Here is a 20,305-nt window from a genome sequence, read left to right as displayed (position 1 = left end):
TGGTCAGCAAGAGATACAAAGTGAGATGATAAAATAACTTACAGGGCCGGAGAGATGGCTCAGCAGTTAGAGGTGTGTAATACCAAGCCTTACAACCAGAGTTTCATCTCCGGGAACCACGCAGTGGAAGGAGAGAAGTGACCTACGCAAGACATCCTCCTATCTCTACATGCATGCACATCATGAATGCATCTGTCAACACAGACACATGCACACACACACACACACACACACACACACACACACATGCACAAATAAGTTTTTTAAAAATTCTAAACTTAGGAGCTGGAGAGATGGCTCAGTGGTTAAGAGCACTGACTGCTCTTCCAAAAGTCCTGAGTTCAATTCCCAGCAATCACATGGTGGCTCACAGCCATCTGTAATGGGATCCAATGCCCTCTTCTGGTGTGTCTGAAGACAGCAACAGTGTACTCACATATATAAAATAAATCTTTAAAAAATAAAAATAAAAAAATTAATTTAAAAAATTTAAACTTTAAAAAAAAGTCAAAATGGAGCTGGAGACATGGCTCAGACATGGCGCTGCTGTTCTTGTAGTGGGCCCACATTCAATTCCATCGCCCACCCACCAGCCATAGCCATCTGTAACTCCAGTTCTAAGGGAGCTGACTGACATCCTTATGGGTACCTGCATGCATGTGGTGCACCTGCACACTTGGTCACACACATATGTATAAAGTTATATTTTAAAAGTCAAAATGAAAATCACCATCAGATCATATTATATATTTTCATCATAGTTGCCTTATGTAACCAGGGTTTTCTTTTTTAATTAAGAAATAAAACAAGAAGGAAAGAAAGTGGCAGAAAGTCTAGTGTGAAGGGCTCCCGTGTCTCTTTAGTATTTTAGAATGAAAATGAAATCCCACAGGCAGTCTTCACTGTAAGTTCTCTCCTGGATAATACTGTCCGCAGCCCAGCTCAGTCCCTTCTGAAAGTCTTCCCTTTCGTGTGCCTGTAGGAATAACAGGGGATGCATACCGTGTAGTTTATCCCTTCACTGTTGGAAATGTTTATGTCAGCGTCTTAGAAACCATGACTCTGCCTCACCCATTTTCAAAGAGGCAGAAGCTGGGATCCAGGGACATCAGCCTCTGAACAGAGAGAAACAACAGTAGGTCAGGTGAAGGCTGCAGCAGCTTGCTCTAACGACTGTAGTTTCTTTAGTCTAGTCTCCCTGAGGTACTCCCAGCATCACATCCAGTGGTTCCTTCCCAATCATCAATGACGTTCCAGACACTGCCTTTTCCTGGTTGAACTCCCTTTGTGTGTGTCTGCACCCCCACCTCTCCGCCCCATCTCGACTCTTTAGTTCCCTGGTGATTGTTTGTCTCCCTTCAGTTCTGCATGGATGATGCTCAAACCTGCATCTGAACCCGTCTCCCCAGTTCCTGATTCTCGATGTCAGTAGATTGTTTCCATCTGCTTTTCCCAACTTCTCAGTGTGGCTGGAGTCACACACACACACACACACACACACACACACACACACACACACACGTAATCCAGTTTCCCTCAGCTTCCTGTCAAGTCTAAAACCGTATCTTAGTCACTTGTTGCTCTGTTTTCAAAACGAATGGATTTATTTTGGCTTAAAGTTTTAAGGGATGCAGTCCACCACTGTGGGGAAGGCATGGTAGCAAGAACATGAGGTAGCTTGTAAAATAAATTTAATTATACCTATCCCTGTCTTAGCTTTCAAATGGATGAGACTCGGATGATGAATTATTTCTTTATATAGTTTTGCGAAATTACTGGGGGGAATGACCCCTAATCTATCTTTCTTTATGTTAAACTGTCTACTTCCCCAGCTGTGTCCACCCCCACCCTCAAATACTTGCTGTTTGGGTCTTCCTGGTTATTTCTGCTCCACCAACCTGTCCTCAGGATCCATTTCACTCGGGCACGTGCTCCTGGTCCATCATATCTCATGGAGACTTCCTCTTCTCTCTTTCTTCTTCCTCCGAGAACCTTCTCTCTCTCTCCCTTTCTTCTCGTGGTCCCTACCTGCGACCCCCAACCTGGTCACCCAAGCCCTGCCCACCTCTGTTCCCCTCAGTAATTGCCTAACGCCAGTTTTATTTAACCAATAATTTTAAATTGGGGAGGGAGGTTTACTCAACAAGGGCTAGTGTATGAGGGAATTCACTGGTCTTGGGACAGCCAAGTCTTGGGGATACAGAATTTAGCATTTGAATACATTAGCAACACCAGACCAACCCCCAACAGTGGCTGGGCACAGTGCAGAGATCCAGAGATGGAGACAGGAAGTGGAGCCTGGCTGTCAAATCTCAAGGCCAGTGGCCCACATCCCCTAGCAAGGCTCCGCCTCCTAAAGAGGTTCCATAACCTTCAAAAGCAGCATCAGCTGCCAGAAACCAAGTATTCAAACATATGAATCTGTGGGGGGTTGGGGGCATTGCACACTGAAGCCACAACAGGCCTCTGGTACTTCCTGTCATAGATTTATACTTACCCTTTTCCTGTGGTCGGACATATGGATAGGAAGTGAAGATGGGAGAAATCATAGTTCAGTCTTCTTTTTCAGTACAATGTTTGAGATGGTCTTCGTAGCCCAGGCTGAACTGTAACTTGCTAGGTAGCCCATGCTGGCCTTGAAATCACAGTAAATCTCCCACCACAGCCTTGTGGGGCGCTGAGGTTATGGGCATGAGCCATCATGGCTGGCTCAGGGTTCAGTTTTGAACATGTGTTTTCAGGATGTCACTGTGGCATAGAACTGAAAATGTCAGCCAGTAGATATGCAGTTCTGGCGTCCTCTCTGACACCAACACCCTAGGAATTATTTCATGAGCTAAATATTCAAAATAAAAAAGAAAGAAGAAGAAGAAAAAGAAGAAAAACCTCATTAAACCTGCTCATTACAAAGAACTTACTTTAAAACGTTGGTACTGTCTGTACCACTCTAGGTTCAGAGGCAGTTTTGACAGCCATTTTGAGGGCTTTTATCCCTGCACTGGAGACAGGCTGGTTTTGTGTTAGCCCTATTGAGCACATTTAAGTATTTCTGTGTGTAAGGCAGCTGCTGTCTGCTCTGCCTGTAGCCGAGAAACCAGCTCAAATCACCCCACCGATGTTCACCCTGATTGCCCCAGATGGTTTTTGTTCCTCTGTTTGTTTAGTAACTTGGCGCGGAATAGACAATGAACAAAGGGTAATGTTTGCTGAAAAGAGTTTGTGTTCAAGTTTCGCTCTAGCACAAAGTCTGGTTTCATAGTCAAAGATAAGTTTTTGCCTAAAGCTGTAACTTTAGATGTTTGGGGTCTAAGTCCACTTTCTCTCTTTCAGTACATTGCATTTTAGAAGCAGGGTATAGTGGCATGCCTGGAATCCCAGCACTTGGACACTGGAAGCAGGAGAATCTGGCTTTCAAGGTCATGGTCAACTCTAAAGTGAGTTCAAGGTCATCCAGGGCTACAGAAGATCAAATCTCAAACGACAATCAAACAAAACACATTTTTTAGGACCACGTCATCAATTTAAAGATGATGTCTCGTTATGACACAAAGAACCAAATGAAAGATACGTCCCTTATTAAAGCATAATGCCAATGTTTAGATTCCATCTGCCAACATCACAGAAAAAAAAAAAACATCTTTTTAAAAGAAATCAGCTGATGCTGAGAAGGTAGCTCAGTTGGTAGAGTGCTTGACTCCTGAGCCTGAAGCCCTGGGATCAAACTACATTAAACAGATAAGGTAGCAGAGCTTAGAAGCAAAGGTTGGGAGGGTCAAAAGTTCAAAGCTATCCTTGGCTACTTATCCTTGCAGCCAGCCTGGGCACATGAGACCTTATCTATGAATGAATGAATGAATGAATGAATGAATGATAAAGTCAGATGGTAATTCCCTGAGATCAATAATTCATTCTGACAACTAAACAGAAACCATGTCTTTTTAAAAACATTTTCATTGATAACCTTACAAATTGACTAGTTTTACTGGAAAGTCAATAAACCTGCCAGGGAAATCTGTCTACGAATATAACAATTATATTGATTAGGAAAGCTCAAGATTTGCTTGCAAAGACTGATGGCCCTTTCTTGCTCATTGTTCCAATGGGGCACAGTCATGACACGAACAACACGTGCCCTCTCACAGCCTGTCCTGCCTCCCACATTTGGATCAAGTTTCAAAGTTGTGACACAAAGCCAGTGTCAGGTGGACGCAGACTATCAGTGCCAGGAACACGACTGCTTTCTGCAATCAAGTTTCAATACATCAGTTTTCTTTTGCGGCGCGTTCAGAGACGTCTGTCCATGGTGTCACTACAGGATGGGGAGGCAGTGTGAGAATACTTTACCAGAGCTGTGGAACAAATAGTACAAAGAAAAGACCCCAGCACTGAGATGTTGAGCTTGAGTGGGAGATCTTGCCTCAAAAATACTAGACAATGGGTGGACTGCATAATTCGGGGGGGTGGGGGGGACACTTGCACAGACCTAAGGATCCAAATTTAATCTCTGGAACCCATGGTGGGAAGGAGAAAAATAATCCATAAACTCCTGAAAGCTTTCCTCCATCCTCCACATGTGCCTATACACACACACACACACACACACACACACACACACACACACACACACACAAATAATAAATGTAAGACAGGAGGAAAAGGGGAAAGAGGAAGGCAGGGAGCTTCCTGCCCTATAAATCTTAAAGACGGTGAAAGTATGCATATTCTTTCTAGTCTAGGTATACAGACACTCTGACTGAGCCCCCAGGCATCTCCTATGCTATCATAAATTTGCACCATTCATGATGGCGAATAGAAGCATAAACGTTAGTACTTATTTGATTCGTTGGATCAGAAGGACGCTAACCATATATATCTACAGGAAGACACACCTGAAATGCTCAATGATCCAAACACCTGTCGAGGCTCCAGGTCAGGGCCAGCTTTTTCTTGAGCTCTGTTGCCGCCATGCACCAGGATGGGAAGAATAAAGACCAAATGTGGTGGGCACTGCATCTGCTGGATGTAAACGGGAATGAGCTCCCGTTGTTGACAACTAAAGTCTGGTTCACAGAGTTATCAAAAAGGCTCTCTCACTTGTTAGCTTCTGAAATAATTATGCCAACAATATGGCCTACATTCTGCACGCTGCTTCTACCAACTGGCTAGACAGCTACTTCCTCTAATTAAATTAACCTCCTCTGCAGTTCACAGAAGTGTATGTCTATTTTCCTCAAAAAGAATTCAGTGTCCTATGAGACAGAGACAGTTCCAATAGCTTGCCATCAATTAAGTAGGCTCACAGTTCATTAGATATAGATAGATAGATAGATAGAGACAGACAGACAGACAGACAGACAGACAAAGATAGATACACATACATGGTATACACAGTAGGATTTAAAGGGCAGATAAGGAAAGAAGTGATGCTGCAATTATATTGTAATATCAAAATACAAAAAAAAGGTATGAAACACTGAGGCATCATGTAAAAAAAACCCAGTGTGAGGCTCTACAGCATCCATTTGGAATGGTTCTTTAACTGTATAGAAGTTCATTGATTTGTATAGTCTTTGGGTCTGATTAACTTTAGTGTGCGATTTTTTGCAACTTTTTTTATAATGAAATATATATCAAAGTATAAAATACAAGTATAAAAAGAATATGCATAAATCATAGAACAAGATGAAAAAAGTTGATACAACAGTGAGTATAAGTATAATAAATTATACCACAAAAATCTCTCAAGTCAACAATACACACATTTTGTTTTTAAGTGCCTCAGGTTAAATATGGGCTGGGCATAAGTGGACCATGCACATAATCCTAGGACTCAAGAAATGAGTCATCCACCTTGAGATTCATCACATGCACAGACACCAAACCCCGACACTATTGCTGATGCCAAGATGTGTTTGCAAACAGGAGCCTGGCATGGCTGTCCTCTGAGAGGCTCTGCCAGCACCTGACTGAGACAGATGCAGATACTCACAGACAACCATTGAACTGAGCCTGGGGACCCAAATCGAAGAGTTTGGGAAAGGACAGAAGGAACTGAAGGAGATTGCAACGCCATAGGAAGAGCAACAATGTCAACTAACCCAGACCCCTCAGAGCTCACAGAGACTAAACCACCAACCAAAGAACATACATGAGCCTGTCTGCTACATATGTAGCAGAGAACTGCCTTGTCTGGCCTCAGAGGGAGGGGGTGTGCTTGGTCCTGTGGAGGCTTGATGCCCAAGAGAAGGGGAATGTTAGAGGGGTGAGGTGGTAGAACATTTTCTTAGAGGCAAAGGGGAGGGGAGAGGGTGTGGGTTAATGGAGAGGGGACCAGGAAGGGGGACAACATTTGAAATGTAAATAAATAAAATAATTAAAGAAAGGAAGAGAGGGAGGAAGGGAGGGAGAGAGGAAAAATGCAGGCAGAAAGATCAGGAGTTCCAAGCCACCTCAGCTACACAGTGATGGTAAGACCAACTCCAGCTACATGAGAGCTTCTCTCAAAACAAACAAACAAACAAACAAATACCTTAAAACAAAGTATCTCAATGGTGAAAGAATAAGTAAAGAGAAAGAGCACTGGGTGGTGGCATAGGCCTTCAATTCTACTGGAGGCAGGTGGATGTCTACTAGTTCCAGGCCAGTCTGGTCTATGTAGTGAGTTCCAGGACAGCCAGGCCTATATAATAGAGAGGCCTTGGCTCAAAATTAAACAAACAAACAAGCAAACAAACAGAATGAGTAAAAAAGGTATTAGATGCGAATCATACGTAAGAAAGCAAGAGTCACAAGCTCAGAAACAGACAGGGAAACAACATTTATGGTGACTGCATTAAATTCTCTTTTAAAGGTTTTACCTAATCTGGTCAGGGTCACCTAGGATACTTCACCTTTTGATTGATGTAAAGCAGGCTGATTTGGACCTTAGTAATATATGTAGACCCTTTTACCTGTGTCATTGTTGGGGTCCAGCCTCGACACAGGATCAGCGTTCTCATCTGGAAGCAGGGATAGCTGGAAGGCGCATAATAAATATACACAGACTACTTTTGGGATACAAGCTGACAGGCAACTTTTCAAGGCTTAAAGTTTCTCTTCTCTCTCAGTCTCTGCTTTCTTTCTTTCTTTCTTTCTTTCTCGCTTGTTTGCTCGCAGCTTCAGGCTGCACACACACTGCATTCTCCTGCCCACTCTGCTTTTCTCCTGTGCACTTTTCTTTTCTTGGACTCCCATACTCCTACACACCTCTGTGCATTCCCCTTTCACTCTCACACACTCTTCACACACACCTCACACACACCACATGCACTCTCCTTTCACTCACACACTCTCCATACACACCTCACATTCTCTCTTCACTCACTCCTCACATGCTCTTCTCATGCTCTCTCGTCTTTCTCTTGCCCCAGTCTTTTATCGATACTCCAAAAGCAGATAGAAAATAAAAAAGACATTGTATAATCATTGCCAAATCAAGTTCAAAAGAATAACCATGTCCCACAAAGAATTAAGAATCACAATTGTTCCCCAAAGTTTCAAGCTTCCCTATTCCCAGGCCTGTAGCCAAAATAATAATAATTGCAAACTTATCATTATTTAAACTTTAACTTTTGAATTATTATACTTCAGAGCTCAGAGCTCTGAGGTCAGCTACTTGCATTTTCCTGTGAAGCTCTAATGATAAATGACATGGGCAAAGCTGCCAGGCAGTGGCCAGAAAGAATCAAGTTAACCCTTAACTCAGTAGTTCCACTAGCTTTCTGCTTCTGTACATTGCACACAGTGACTCCCCTAAGAGTCCCAGTATTCTGACTTATTTTTACTAATATATCATTTTATGCATTCTATACTTACTTATCCAGGAACCACTCTTAAATGTTGTGAAAAACTTATTTCATAACTTCAGTAGATTTTTCCTTTCTTGGGGTCCCAGTGTTGGCTCTATTTCATTTTCTAATAATTTCTTCAAACTCTCTTTGCAAGTCAATCATTAATCTGGAACTACCATTGTGCAGTTATTGCATTGTTTCCCAGATGAGAACACACAGCATGCACCTGGGCCATTAGGACTGTGCTGTGCTGTGCCCCATGCCTCAATTTTTAATTGTTTAAGAATCATTACATCAAGGAACATCTAGTTTCACAGAATTCACCAGAGCAGAAGGAGAAAGAAGCAAAAAAAGAGTCAGATATAGTAGAATAGTGATGCACACCAAGGCTAACTGAAAAAGTAGTCATGCACAAATAAAATCTATCCAGCCATTTTCCAGGGCTAAGGTTAGGAGAAATAGGAACAACTGTTTTTTACAAAGAGCTGCCACGGGCTACTGAGACCATCTCCATCCCGGCCTACTGCAGGCAGTCCCTGTCACTGTATGCTGTCCTGAGCATGTCATACAATATAATCTGATCACAGAGGTGCCCATCACACTCAAGAAAGGGGAGAGGATCACACACAACATATATTTCTAGCATCAGGAGTTAGAGATCATCTTGGATTCTTCTTTTCCATAAAAATATATTAAGCAACACTGTTTGGAAATGCAAACAAAAGCATTCTTTAAAATAAGACAGAATTAATATGCACAAAAATATTAAAGATTTTTATATATTATATAACTTTATATATTAAGTCAAATGGTGTCGTTAACAAGATTGATTTGAAAGAAATGCTGAAAGTCTAGAGAATGAATATATTAGTTAGACTTCTCTAGAGGAACTGAAGAAGGCCCAGCTAGTCCAGCAATGACTATCTACCAGTGGAAAATCCAAGCATCCAGTAGTTGCTCAGTGTACAAGGCTGGATGTCTCAGCTGTTCTTCAGTATGCACTGGAATCCTGAAGAAGTAGTCTCTAATCCTAGGGAAGGAATGGACTTGCAAGTGAAAGCCAGAGCGAGCAGGCCAAGAAAGCAAGCTTCCTTCTTCCATGCCCTCTATACAGACTGCCAGCAGAAGGTGTGTTCCAGATTAAAGGCAAATATGCCCAACTCAAAGACCAGGATTAGAAGTAGAACTCCCTACTTCAGACAATTCAATTAAGAAAAAGATCCCTCACAGATGTTTCCAGTCACTTGAGTTTTAGTTAATCCAGATGTAATGTTGACAAGCAAGCATAACCATTGGGATGAACCTAGATTTTTAGTGTCTTTTTTTTTATTGGCATTTTATTTATTGACAGTACAAATGTCATCCCCTTTGCCCATTTCCCCTCCCTAGAATCCCCTATCCTATACCCCCTCTTCCTTTATGCTTTTATACCATTTTGATTACATGCATGTATTAAGGTCAGTTCTAGGTTGAGGAACTAGCAATACAATAGATGCAAATAGTCAAGGAACAAGCAATACAATGAACACAAATAGTCAAAGAAAAAGCAAGGCATTAAACCCAGTTATGTGAACACTCCCGTGATCACTGTTTCTAAATGCTTATCAGGATGACAAAAGTATCTGAGCCTACTTCCCTATCCTAGCCCAAGGTCATTTTCATATCTGAAGCCTACTTCCTTGTTCTAGTCTAAAATTTAGAATCCTGTCTGAAATTACTTCTTTGTTCTGGCCTAATATTTAGATTCTTGCCTGAGATTACTTCTTTGTTGTAGCCTACAATTTAGACTCCTACCTGAAATGATTTCTTTGTTCTAGTCTTATGTCAGATTCCTGCTTGAAGCCTACTTCCTTGTCCTTGGCCAATGTCATATTCCTGTCAAGCAGCCCCTTTCCTTGTCCTTGGCCCATGTCAGCTTCTTGCCAAGTAGCCCCAAAGGCTCTCCACCTCTCCCCGTTTTTTTATTTTGTTAACAAGACTGAGCCTGTCTTAGGTCGTTCTGACAAGAATGCCTTCCTTACCTGTCATGGAATATACATTATCAAAGGCAATGCACTTCTGTCTTAGGTTGGTAAGGCTCTGTACAGAATCTTACCTGTTCTTGGCTTGCTAGCTATTAATTTAATAGCTTTGTCTGGGGGTCCATTTTTAGGTTTAAGCCATGTACTTTGGCTGCCAACATGTTGATGTTGTTAAAGATAAGCTTTAATATGATGGGCAGGAATAAAAGTATTCCCAGGACAAGAAGGGCTAGCCTAATCAAGCTATATATGCCTTTCCTGAGGTTTGTACAAAATGGAAATACTGAGCTCAGGCCATGGATAATTTTATTGGGATTATTTGCAGCATCAAAGGTCAACAGAGCAGCATTCTTTAAATTCATAATCTCATTATGCAAAGGTAACACACCCAGAGAGGTGTTAGGATTATGCCAAATATCCTACAGGTGTCTAAACTTTTTTCTAATTATAATAACAATCATTGTGAATTTCAAAAGTAACACTACTCCAATAATATTTGTCATGATGATTTTTAGTGTCTTATAAAGCTAAAACTCTACACCTGAAATGATGTAAAAATGTGGAGTCTGTAAATAACACACAGGCTATGGGTTCTTCTGAAGAACAGCAAGCAGGAAATAAAAGAATAGCTAAAATAATCTCAATAATGTAACCTTTTAAAAATTGTTATGTGGGGGCTGGAAAGTTAAGAGCACTGGCTGCTCTTCCAGATGTCCTGAATTCAGTTCCCACATGGTGGCTCACAACCATCTGTAATGGGATCTGATGCCCTCTTCTGGCATGTTGGTGTCCTTGCAGATACAACATTCATATACATTAAATAAATAAGTATTTTGAAAAATTGTTCTGTGCGTGTGTGCACATACATATGTGCACATGTGTATAGGTGTCTGTCAAAACCAGTCGAGGGTACTGGATTCCCCTTGGAGCGTGAGTTACAGGTGGTTAGGAGACACCAAACAAGGGTGCCAGAAACTGAACTCTAATCCTCTGCAAGAGCATCACATGCCCTTAACCACTGAGCTATCTCTCCAGCATGCAGTGTAGAAGTTTAATTCATCTTTTAAGTAATTATCTAAAGAAGAAAACCTTACTGCAATTCCAATTTAGTAGCAATGGAAACTCCTTCTACTGGAGATTATAAGATAATGAGCATTTTAGCCCAAAAGTTAGGGAAATGAAACAAACATGATTAATGCTTAAAGGTCAAGTAAATGAATAAACATAAAACAAAGCAAAAGTCTGTGCTGGGGGCAGGGGGGTGAATCAGTATGGCAGGGTGTGTGCCCAGCATGAATGAAGACCTGGGCACACACCCTTTCAATGAAGCAAAAATTAAATCAGATGTCATTTTATGTTTGAAAAAACAATAAAAACATGAAAAGAAGCTCTTTTCCCTGGGCTAATCCTGTGGGAGATGGGAATACGTAGAGATACGTAGTCTTCCCTTGCACTTCAGTTCTGTCACAATAAGCAGGTATTTAGACAAGGTCTCACTGTAGCCCTGGCTGTCCTGTAACTTCCTATGTAGACCAGGCTCGACTCTAACTCACAGAAGTCCACCTACCTCTGCCTCCTGAGTGCTGGGATTAAAAACATTAGCTACTATCTCCTGCATGTATCAAGTTTTGAATTAAAAATGGATTAGAGGTATGCAAACAAATAAGAAACAGAATGGCTATTTTTTTTGCATTATCTACAAAGTACCAATTAATAAATAGATTATTCCTCCAATATGAAACACATGTTAAAATTAATCAAACATCCACTGTCAATTAACATCTCAGCTGGAGATGGTAGCACACACCTATAATCCCCGCACATGGAAGGTGCAGGCAGACAGATCTGGAGTTCAAGGTCATCCTCAGCCACATAACAATTTCAAGGCCAACTTGAGTTTTATGAGACAGTCTCATAACAAAATGACAAGACAAAAATATTTTGGTATGTAAAATATATATTCTTGCTCTTAATGCCCTACACTTTTAAAGTCTCTTTTTCTTCTTAGTTAACAATGACAACTTCTAAGTGTTATACTGTATTACTTTCTAAGAGCCTGTTATTAGGTGCCTGCTACTCTGGATCTATGATGACTATTTCATGGATTTTCCTTGCTTTGCTTTTATAAATAACCCTGTAGGAATGTACTTGGTTAGCTAATCTTTCTGTTATGTATCTTCCTAAAAGGAGAATCACTTAGGGACAGGGCTTGGTTATTCTGAATTCTATTCACTCTTGGCAAGTTATCCATTTAAAACATTGTGCAGGGGGCTGGAGAGATGGCTCAGTGGTTAAGAGCACTGGCTTCTCTTTCAGAGGTCATGAGTTCAATTCCCAGCAACCACATGGTGGCTCACAACCATCTGTAATGGGATCAGATGCCTTCTGGTATGTCTGAAGATGCTACAGTGTACTCACACACATTAAATAAATAGACAGATAAATTTTTTAAATTGTGCAAATTTTCTTCTTCAAAATGAATGAACCCTTTTCTCCAAATCACACCAATACCAGGTACTTTCAGCCTTAGCTTGCCAGTCTGGTACAGAAAACCACAATGGATCAAAACAGGCTATTCTAGGGATAGAGCCTCTTGAATGAAAAAGAAAGATGACTCTTACATTTGATTAGAATAAAGTCAGCCAGTGTATTAAACTTAGTCAACACTGTATGCAATGCCAATCAAGCCCCAAAGGAGACTACAGAAATGGGGGTGGGCGGGGGGAGCAGTATGTGTTTTGTTTTGTTTTCATTCTTTTGACCACACAGCAAGGTGGACCATGAACAGAGCAAGGATTCAAAGGGTGACACGGAGGTTTCAGTCAGTGGGCATGACTCAGACCCTCTAGAGTGGCGGGTCCCAACCTTCCTAATGTTGAGGCCCTTCATACAGTTTCTCACGGTGTGCTGACCCCAACCACAAAGTTATTTTCATTGCTCCTTCCTAACTGTAATTTTACCACTTTTATGGGTCACAATGTAAAATAAATATCTGTGTTTTCTGATGGTCTTAGGTGACCCCTGTGAGAGATTTGGGGTTGGAACCCACAGGTTGCTCTAGGCAACAAAGCTTCCATTTGTGACCATGGTCCCACCTCCTAGGAGAGAAAACCTGTGGGCGGAAAGGCTGTGAGACTAAGGGCAGCTCGCTACTCCCAAAGAGGACTAGTTTGGCTCTCAGAATCCATTCTGACATCTCGTAACTGCCTTCGACTCCGGCTTCAGGGAATCTAACGCTCCCTTCTGCCTGCCACAGACAAAGACACTCATGTTCCCCTATCCACACATATACATGTAAGTTAAGATGAAAATAAATATTTTGAAAGGAAATATAGTTCACTGGCAGAGCATTTGCCAGTCGTGCTTGAAGCCCTGGGATCCATCTGAGCACAGCAAAGATAGATAGATAGATAGATAGATAGATAGATAGATAGATAGAGATAAGCATAACAATAACCAGGCAGGGGAGAGTGGCCTTCAGGCTAGTGCAGTTCACCTCAGAGGAAGGCTAGAAAGAAATTTAAGAGAGATGGAGCCACTGTCAAGGGTGAAATTCCAAGGAAAAGATTTCAGTGAGTACAGGACTGAATGGCCTGACCTCCAAGATCAGGAACTTTGGCTTTTTCCTGTGGCTAGTTTCCAGTGTGAGTGTAAAGGAGAGACGAGGTGCAGGTCCATGCTCACCACATTCATTTGAACCAGCCCTTTTATTTTACAAATACATGCCCTTCGTAATGGCTCCTGGATCATGTTGGGGATGAAACCCAGTGTCTCCTGCATGTCACACAAGTACTCTTAGGCCGAGCCAAATCCCGTCTGCATCAAAGCTTTTTATCTTTCTGTTGCTGACTAGGTCCAAATCAGACTTGTAACTTTTAATTCTTTCCAAAACCTAATTTTAATGATGGTTCTTAAATGCTTTAACCTCCCTTTTAACCCACCACCCAGCAGAGGCAGTGGGAAAGGGGGGTGGGGGGGCAGGTAAGTGGACTTGTTTAGAAAGGTTCTTTGGAGCAACTCCAACCTGTGTTGTCTGGAAATCAGCAGTTCGGTTCACAGGTTAGCAGGCAGCAGCAGCTCCATCCACTCGCAAACACCTCCCCGATACACCAGCAGTCCAGTTCAATAGAGTCAGGATGCAAACACGAATAAGCAGCAGCGGTGTGACCTAGCAGAGACAGCCAGACCTCAGACTCCAGTCAGCAGGGGGCACCTAGAGGGACACCGGGAGAAGTTCTAGTCTGCGCCTCTCTCAGAGAATTGAAGGTCAGCAAAGACAAGAGACACACAAGCGTTGCACAGCTAACCATACCAGCAAGCCAAGCTCTGTGTCCATCACGCCATGGAGTCCTATTTATACCCTCCAAACATCACGTGTCACCCATGCCTCTTGCCTCAGCATGTGTGAGACAGCTCAGCTGCCATCACTCTGCCAATCAGCCTGAATCCTTGGAAGGGGCTACAAACTGCAGCACACCACCAGAAGTTTTTGGTGTGTTTCTCTCTATGGAGTCCCCACGAATGCAGCTCAACTACACAGTGTAAGGTGGACCAATACATGCGTGTCATTAGCAAAGACTCCTTCATCACGTGTCCTTTCGAGTGCTTGCTTTAGCAGAACATCCTCTCTCTTCTGTCTGCTCAGTGAAACATTCCTTCATAAGTCTACCTAACTCTTTCACCTGTGTCCACTTCAGGAAAACACTCTTTCATGTGCTTGCCCCAACAAAACACTATCCAACACAGTGGACTTTCCCTTTGGGTGATACTCTTTTTTTTTTTTTCTTCGAGGATCCTGTTCTCGTTCAGCTGATTATGATGCCACGCTCAGTATGTAACACTCTGCCTTTCCTTTACCCCAATCTCCTATTTCAAAGTGAAACTCTAGCCTTACCCTACTGCAATCTTTCCTCGTGCCAAACTTCATGGGTAATGTACATGGACGCTACACGGAACCAGCAAGCAAGCCTCGGGTTCGGTCTGAATAAAAGAGAGACAAGGGCTGGGTTTGAACTGCTTAAGTTGGACCTAGAGACACACACCATGAATCCTGGTGCTCAAGAGACAAAGGTGGGAGGACCAGAAGTTAAAGGTCATCCCTGAATACATAATGAGCTGGAGGCCCCCTGTGCTAAATGGGAACCTGTGTCAAACAAAAGAGGGTTGTGGAGAGGGGAGTAGAGGAGAGAAGAAAGGAGAGAGGAAAACAAAAACACCAGAGAATTAGGTCGATCTTGTTCAAGATTCTCAGCTTCTGGGCTTGGAGACAGCAATTAACTTTGGAAATTCCTCCCCCTACTGGTTGCCTGAAGTCCTGTCTATTTTACACAAGGCAGCAGACCATAGTTTGAGTGTTACATGTTTTTTCAGAGTTAACAAAAAGCCTGCTATGAATGAGAACACACATGTAAATCACCTCAAATTCCAATAATCAAGAAATCTATAATAAAGAAAAATATTATTATTATCATTTTTATTGTATAAAAGACTTACTGCACTGGATATGTTTCTTACTGCTGCCTAGCAACCCCGGGGGGGTGGGGGAGAGTCTTACACAGCATTTCACCCAAGTCTAGTTATACAGAAAAAAAAAATGCTTTTGTTACATATTTTACCACAAATTAGTATAGAAATCAAATTATTTTAAAATTAAATATTTTACTCAGTGCACTGGACATTTTATTAAATGTCACTGATAAGTATTACTCAAATAGAATAATAAATTTAAAAATAGATTATCCGACTAAAACTAAGAAATTCTATTGTCAAAGAACAGGTTTTTTGGCTACCCAGGTGTCTAGAATGTTCTTGTGCTCTGTTTTTGCTTTTGTTTGTTTTTTGTTTTGCTTTGGGTTTTTTTTTGTTTGTTTTTTTGTTTTTTGTTTTTTTGGTTTTTTTTGGAACAGGGTTTCTCTTTGTGGTAGCCCTAGCTGTCCTGGAATTCCTTCTGTAGATCAGGCTGGTCTCCAACTCACAGAGATCCTGCTGTCTCTTCTTCCTGGGTTCTGGGATTAAAGGTATGCTCCTCCACCACCCAGCTAGAATGTTCTTTTAAGTCCTATCAAAGCATGAATTCCAAGATGGGTAAAAAATTAATTAGCTATTTTCCAAGTCGTGGTACCTCATGCCTGTACTCCCAGCATTCTGGGGGCCAAGGCAAGGGGCCTCCAGAACACCAAGGGAAACTGAGGTTACCCTATTTCAGAGCTTTCATAATAGCGGTCATCCATGCTGGGATTCAGATTTGAGCATACAAGAAAGAGAGAGACAACGCTTCATACTGAGGCTTCTTCTCCTTCGAGCTTCTCCTAGCTGGAAAGAGTCTGCTCTGCAGAAAGCTCTCCTTTTCTCTCAGCCTTTTGCTAGCCAATCCCCCTCTAATTCAGTCCCAATAGAACTTCCGACTCCCTGTTCAAATCACTGTGTGGTTATGGGCTCTTGGTTGGCAGCTGACTGGCACTGACACCCACTTAGTCTCAGTTCTACAAGTAAGTAAATGTTTCATGTTTACCAGACAGCCTTCTAACATTGTCCACTGTTCACTTGGGTTACTGAGTCTCATGCTATAATCAGCTTTTCAGAAGAAAAAAAAACCTCGTGATATTAAAAAGTGGACAATGGGGCTGGAGAGAAGTCTGTGTGGTTTAAGGACATTTGGTGCACTTGCGGACGGCTGGGGTTCAATTCCCAGGACCCACATAGTATCCATCGTAACTTCAGTTCTGGAGCATCTGATGCAGGTTCTGACCTCCAGGAGCACCAGGCAGACATGTGGTACACAACCATACATGCAGGTAAGATACTCATACACACACTCTTTTACTTTGTGTGGGGGTCTTTTGCCTGGATGGTGCCCCATGCCCTCTATCACTCCCTGCCCTACTCTTTTGAGGCAAGATCTCTCTCTCTCTCTCTCTCTCTCTCTCTCTCTCTCTCTCTCTCTCTCAACTTGGAACTTGTGGTTTGGGGGGCTAGGCTGTAAACCAGCAAATCCCTTGTCTCCATCTCCCTCAGTGCTGGCTTTCAACTGTACATGAGACAACAACTCCAGCCCTGAAGCCTGAGCAGAAAGCTCTCTTAATGGATGAGCCATGTCTCCAGCCCTTCTGCATTTCTTCTGACTTAAGGTATTTCATACTTAAGTCAGAAGTATGAAATCTGTTCAGATATGGCATGTTCTATTTACTTTGTTCCTTCTGGTTTTCTGAAATTGTGTTTCTAATTCTCTGGTTATGTGGCTTCACTTATAAGGGGATTATTTTTATTCTTTGTGGTCTTACATTATCTTCTTAATGTCTCTACTATGCCACATACTATGAAAACATAGCTATTCAAAACAAATTCCATATCTCCAATAATCATGCTATGTCACCCTCATTCTAGACATTTTTAAGTTCTTTTCCTGCTGTCCCTGCCTCCATACTCGAACTTACACCGACTGCTTATTTAAGTATTAAAATGTCTTTGTAGCTGAAGAAATGGTTCAGTGACACAGAAGCTGTTTAGAAGGTTGACAGAGGTGGCTCAGTGGATAAAGGAACTTGCTACCTAATCCTGGAAACATGAGTTTGATCCCTGGAACCCATGTGAAGGCAGAAGAAAGCAGACTCCACGAAGTTGTCCTCTGGCCTCCATGTCTGCGTCATAGCACGCACACATCCATACACACACATCCTATATGTACAATTATTATTATTATACATTAAGTACAATTACAAAAATTTAAAAATTAATTTTCCTAGAATGTGTGAGATACTGAATTTGATTTCTGGAATCAAAGCAACAACAACAAAAATCTTTCCTCCAAATTGATTTTGAAACTAAGTTGTCAGAGGTGAGCCATATGAAAGGAACACATGAAAGAAGAAAGCCCCTCCCACTTCCTACTGAACTGTCATGTCTCTTACTGACAGAGACAAGAGTTTTGACCTAAATGTCTGGGGACTTCATTACAGGTGTACACAGAAAATTATACTCCCTCAACAAAGTTAATATGATTAGCTAGGAAGCTATATTCAAGAACTATGTCACTAATCTTTCTTTTTTTGGGGGGGGGTGTGTCTTAGGGTTTCCATTGCTGTGAACAGACACCATGACCAAAGCAACTCTTATAAAGGACAACATTTAATTGTGGCTGGCTTACAGGTTCAGAGGTTCAGTCCATTATCCTCATGGCTGGAGGCATGGCAGCATCCAGGCAGGCATGGTGCTGGAGAAGGTGTGAAGAGTTCTGCATCTTTATCCAACTGCAGCCAGGAGATGATTGTCTCCCAGGCAGCTAGGAGGAGGCTCCAAAGCCCAGCCCTCATAATCACACATTTCTTCCAACAAGGCCACACCTCCTAATAGTGTCACTCCCTGGGCCAAGCATATCCAAATCATCACAGTGTGTGTGTGTGTGTGTGTGTGTGTGTGTGAACTGCAAGTTGCCTGGGCTCTTGAGTAGCTGGGAGTACTGTACTATCAGGGCCGGAATGATCCATGGTTTTATCTTATATATGTTTCTTTCTTATATAGAAGCCTGCTAGTACAGTCATACACCATCTTAATTCTCACATATGTATGAAACCTCTTTCCATAAGGAAATGAATATAACGGAAGGGTTCTCTAACAGGCCCACGTGTTGTAAACAAGGCACGTGCAGGTCTTGCCCTCTCCTTTACTAAACCGTTAGATTACATTCCTAAAGACAGCCATCGAGATCCATTCCCTTATTTGGCTACTTCTTTATGCCTGACTAAAACACCAAAGTCAGCTATCAAAATTCATTATTCAGCTATACTGGCTGATATGTCCATTCAGGACTTAACAACTCGCCCTAGCACAGATTTCCCCTTTTCTTCTTAAAAAAAAAAAAAAAAATCACTCCTGCAGAGATACCTACTGATGTCTTTGCCTGATCCAGAGACAACCCCACCCACACCCCTGCTCATCCCCTCTGGGCTAATAAAATCTCCTTTGTCTTGAGAAGTTGGTGTCTAAGCATTGCCCCTTCTATAGCCACACATTTTCCTCTCGACCTTATAGATCAAGTGTTTTAACAAAGTAATGGCAAATTCCCTAAGTCACTTCTCTGCTGCTGGTGGTAAAGCCGTTAGGTGTAGTAGCCCTGAGTGGCCACACTTGCTCCCCGTTGCCTGTCCTTTCTCCTATGAATAAGCTAACTTTGACACTAACTCATCATGATTTTTTTTCAGCACAGTTTAAGAATCTGGGCTGCAGCCTGGTGGTGGTGACACATGCCTTTAATCCCAGGACTCAGGAGATAGAGACAGGAAGATCTCTGTGAGTCTGAGGCCAGTGTGGTCTACAGAATGAGTTTCAGGACAGCCAGAGCTACATGGAAAAATCCTGTCTCAAAAAACAAACAAACAAACAAACAAAAAACAAATAAAAAAGAAGAAAGGAAGGGCAGAAGAAAGAAATAAGAGAAAGAGAGCGAATGAATGAATGAATGAATCTGGTATGTATCTAAATAAAGGTCTTTGAGGCTCTGAAGGGAGTGTCTCAGGTTGCACAGCCGGTGACGTTCTGCTGTGTTTGCTGCTGCTACTGTTGGTCTTGAATAGGTTTTCAAGTGTTTCATGAAAGACTTTCCCTTGAAGCAGATTAGTTTCTTAAGGGGAAAAGTGATGTCTTTTCTGTCTCCCAGAGAAAAGACAGGATTGACTCTGGGCATTACTGTCATTGTTACTGGGCATCACTGTCATAGTCGGGGTTGCTATTGGAACACCAGGACCAAAGGCAAGTTGGGGAAGAAAGGGATTATTTGGCTTACAAGTCTACACTGTAGTCCATCACTGAGGGAAGTCAAGACAGGAACTCAAATGGGCAGGAACCTGGAGGCAGGAGCTGCTGCACAGCCCATGGCTTGCCTCCATGGCTTGCTCAGCCTTCCTTCTTATAGAACCCAGAATAGCAGCCTGCTGTTGTAGCACCCACAATGGGCCGTACCTTCCCACATCAACACTAATTTTAAAAATGTTCTACAGGCTTTCCTACAGCCCAATCTCTTATAAGATTTTTTTCAATTGGGGTTCCCTCCTCTCAGATGAATTTAACCCCTATCAAGTTGACATAAAATTAGCCAGCACAATATTCGTTAAGTATTCTCACAACATTTGCCTCTTGTAGATTCCTTATATAACCCTGGGAATACAAAGTCACGCTACCACCCCTAACGGACTTATTAATTTAACATAGCAAAGTGTATTAAGATATCAGTATCCGAGAGGCTGCATATAGATGAAAAGAAGACGAAACCATACATAGACTAAGGCGCTAAACAAGGAACAGGCACTGGGCTTAGAGGCCTGGGCCCTCTTGGAAATTCTGGTGAAACAGATGCAGTTTCACAAGGGACAGCCACATCCTAATCCCACAGGATCCTCTCTAGGGGCCTTGGTAATGGAGTTCATTAGAATTCTCAAGAGTGATGCCGAATGCCTCGCAGAT

The 20,305-nt window shown here is 42.1% G+C and overlaps 1 long non-coding RNA gene across 3 annotated transcripts; it reads right to left on the bottom strand.

Annotated features, from left to right (window-relative positions):
- Nucleotides 1-732: 732 nt before the first annotated feature.
- On the bottom strand, nucleotides 733-7,558 carry LOC143443277 (uncharacterized). 3 transcript variants are annotated; one of them, XR_013112100.1, is made up of 4 exons: nucleotides 6,951-7,542; nucleotides 4,890-5,016; nucleotides 2,498-2,836; nucleotides 733-2,028 (listed from the first exon to the last, which is right to left on the bottom strand). It is a non-coding gene; the product is annotated as an uncharacterized LOC143443277 (long non-coding RNA). The 3 variants fall into 3 exon arrangements; XR_013112099.1 differs by having other exon boundaries at nucleotides 733-2,836; nucleotides 4,890-5,013; nucleotides 6,951-7,558; XR_013112098.1 differs by having other exon boundaries at nucleotides 733-2,836; nucleotides 6,951-7,553.
- Between the last annotated feature and the right edge of the window lie 12,747 nt (nucleotides 7,559-20,305).

Source organism: Arvicanthis niloticus, chromosome 8 (genome assembly GCF_011762505.2).
Source record: "Arvicanthis niloticus isolate mArvNil1 chromosome 8, mArvNil1.pat.X, whole genome shotgun sequence".
NCBI classification, from domain to species: domain Eukaryota; kingdom Metazoa; phylum Chordata; class Mammalia; order Rodentia; family Muridae; genus Arvicanthis; species Arvicanthis niloticus.
Note: the sequence above shows the minus strand (reverse complement) of the source record. Positions and strands in the feature narration are given on the sequence as shown.